The 3,598-nt window shown below is 37.3% G+C and overlaps 1 pseudogene; it reads left to right on the top strand.

The window, feature by feature from the left end:
* The first annotated feature begins 1,061 nt into the window (after nucleotides 1–1,061).
* LOC127167554 (intelectin-like) lies at nucleotides 1,062–3,387 on the top strand (annotated as a pseudogene).
* The last annotated feature ends 211 nt before the right edge of the window (nucleotides 3,388–3,598 follow it).

Genomic DNA, 3,598 nt, shown 5'->3' on the forward strand with positions numbered 1-3,598 from the left:
TGTTTCCAGGGCGACGCTGATGCTCCTTCGGGACGCTCGTCACAGATAAGATTAGTTATTTTGGGTGTCTCCATTTGTTTTATAGTTAAAGGCACAATATTTAAGATTTTTGTAATAAAATGTCCAAAAACCAATTGCACAGTGTTATATATTTCATGCAGTTGTGTACTTACGTTATATCAAAAGTTCTCAAGGATTTGTAAATCCAGAGAAACTCCGGTTTTAAATAATGACTCATCCCTGGTCATTGTCGCCTATCAGTGATGCAATATCCATGCTATCCTCGGTTTCCGCTTATGATACTATGGCAACACACGTGGACAAATGCAGAAGTTGTAGTTTTACCGCATGCTGATCTACATAGAAACTACATAGAAACTTCCTACAGGCGCATTATTTGAGCAGACTCCGTCTTTTTTTCCGGTGAGCATAAGTAGTGGAATGCACATTCATAGAGCGGAATACTGAGCAGAGCGTCACACCACCCAGTGACAGCAGCTAGAGGAGAGTGAAACTGCGCACTGAACACTGCCGGTCAGTGCAGTGCGGCGTGGTGCACCATATATAGGCCTATATTATATATTAAGTTTATTGTGTATTTCACTTGACTCAGCTGTTACCAAACCTGTGTGCCTTGGTGATCTTTTCACCAATAGAATTGCCCCCAGGGTGGCGTACATTGTATGTATAGCTGTCAAAGTTTCCAAATTTCTATTTGTGAATTCATGAGAATAACCTTAATGCAGGTCACACAAACAAACCCACAAATTCTTCATTTCCTCATTCCACTCCAGAGTATAAGTATCCATGAGTAGGTATTCTAACCTCAGCCAGAAGCCAAAAACCTTGACAGTGCTCACCAAGAGGAGAGAAACACAAGACAAGCAGCAAACGTAAGTTCTTGTACCATACAAATGAAACTTTAAAATAGAAGTAGTATTAGTAGCATATGTAGTATACTGTTAGTTAGCCGAAACAAAACATGAAGCCAATATCATAAATTTAATCTTTGCAGTGTTAAATGTAATTGTGAAGAATTTTTCTTCTTTTGTTTGCAGACTATGTTTCTTATGCCAGTGTCTGTAGGGATCCTTTTCAGCCTCTCACTGAATTGATGGCTCTGTGAGGCTGCAAGTGTAATCATTTGTAAGTAATAAATGTAATAATTTAATTGGATTGAAATGAATTTATTTTAAAATTACTTTTTTATCATAATATATTACACAAAGTCTTTATGTCTCACATTGTAGTGGATCAACAAGACGTACCATGTATCAAAACCGGTGATACCAAGGGCAAACTTGAGGATGCAGTACTTCAGGGCAGAATTAAATATACTGCTAGAAGCTGTAAGGAACTGCAAGAAAAGTATCGGGTTTATGATGGTGCGTTTATTTTATGTTAATATTTTATCTTAAGCAACAACTGCGTTGAAGTGACTCAGGAATGCTTCTGTTCATGCAGATGGCCTGTACTATCTGAACTCATCAAGAGGAGTCTTTTACCAGACGTTCTGTGATATGACCACTGCGGGCGGCGGCTGGACACTGGTTGCCAGTGTTCATGAAAACAACATGTATGGAAAGTGTACTGTTGGTGATCGCTGGTCTAGTCAGCAGGGCAGCGACCCAAACCGGCCTGATGGCGATGGGACATGGGCAAACACGGTCACATTCGGAACAGCAGAGGCCTCTACAAGCGATGATTATAAGGTATTTTTTTATTATATTCATGGTTTTACAACCCTAGTTACATTGGAGCAACATAAAGGACACTAAGAGACTTGACTGACAATCAGAAGATGTTTATGTAGAATCTGAAATAAAAGTCTGTTTCCTTTCTGTCACAGAATCCTGGATACTATGATATTGCAGCACGAGATGTGTCTGTGTGGCATGTTCCTAATAATAATGAGTTGGAACAGTGGTCTGCTACATCCCTCCTGCGATACCACACTGAAAATCACTTTCTAACCCTCTATGGAGGAAATCTTTTCAGTTTATTCAAGGTCAGATGCACTTTGATACAAAAATACAGTCTACGATTACAATTTTGTGAAATTACAAAAATACTAATTTTTAAAAAATCTTTTTTATAATTGTCCCAGAAATACCCAGTGAGGTTTGGAGCTGGGGCATGCCTCACTGATAATGGACCTGCTATTCCAATAGTGTATGACACTGGAAATTTGGATTTCAACACAAATCTGTATGGTCCCTATTCAAGAAGTATGGCAATAACTCTTGAGCCAGTATTTTTCAAATATTTTGTAAAGTAGCTATATCATATGACAGTCAGGAAATCTGTTTTATTCAGTCAAATTTACAAGGCATCATTGTTGAGATCCAATCACTTAAATGAATGAAAGCCATGTCATGTGTGCATAAACCTACCATGAACATCATATTCGATGCATTTTTTTTTCCAGCAATGTTTACACCTGGATTCATTGCATTCAGAGTCTTCAATACTGAAAGAGCTGCCTTGGCTCTTTGTTCAGGTGTTAAACCAACCGGCTGTGACCCTGAACATGTGAGTTAAAATAATATTCTGGATTATTTAAATCAATGTCAATAGACAGCATTTGTGACATGCTGTTAATCACCACATAATGCATTGATAGTAATACAAATAAATCAAGTGTATATGTATGTTTTGTTGATAGTAATGTACTCATGTTGTTGCAGTTCTGTATTGGTGGAGGTGGACACTTTCCTGAGGCTGCACCTAGACAGTGTGGGGACTTTGCGAGCTTCGACTGGAATGGCTATGGTACTAATACAGTAGCTAGTGCTTCCAGAAGTATAACCGAAGCAGCTGTACTTATCTTTTATCGCTGAAACTCTGATCAGCTTCCTTCCTTTCTTTCCAAGATATTCCACATTGATCAACACCTGAATGTTATATACACAATTATTTGATCAAATGTATTTCTTTAATATACACATATATATATATATATATATATATATATATATATATATGTTACTGAGTGGCTTAGGACTGTAAGGTGCTAGTCGGAGCTAAGGGGGCTTTGTTTTCATATAGAAGGCGGGCAGGAGTACTTGTGCAGAACAGTATTTTCCTGTACTTATTTTCCTTAGAAGTGTCAGCATTTACTTGAATGTAGGTGTGTGGTCTGCAACATACGAAATAAAAGATATATTCTAACACGCCATGCTTTTTCTTATCACACTACACAACATTACTATACTTACATTCATAATAACAGTATGTATTAGTATTAAAGGAGAAGTCCACTTCCAGAACAACAATATACAAATAATTTACTCACCACCTTGTCATCCACGATGTTCATGTCTTTCTTTCGTCAGTCGTAAAGAAATTATGGTTTTTGAGGAAAACATTTCAGCATTGTAACTGAAATGACAACCTATCAGATTTATTAAGCCATTTATTAAGCTTCTGCTAGTTCATATCTAACACCTGTCAGTTCTTGGGTTTCTTTGTACACCTGTTCATAATTGGATACAAATATATTATGTTCAAATAAAAGATTGTTGATACTGTGTGGAGTCAAATCTTATACAGTATATTAACTCATCATAAGCAACAAAATGCAGATGTACAACAGCGG

This window comes from Labeo rohita, chromosome 7 (assembly GCF_022985175.1).
Source record: "Labeo rohita strain BAU-BD-2019 chromosome 7, IGBB_LRoh.1.0, whole genome shotgun sequence".
Classification (NCBI taxonomy): Eukaryota; Metazoa; Chordata; class Actinopteri; order Cypriniformes; family Cyprinidae; genus Labeo; species Labeo rohita.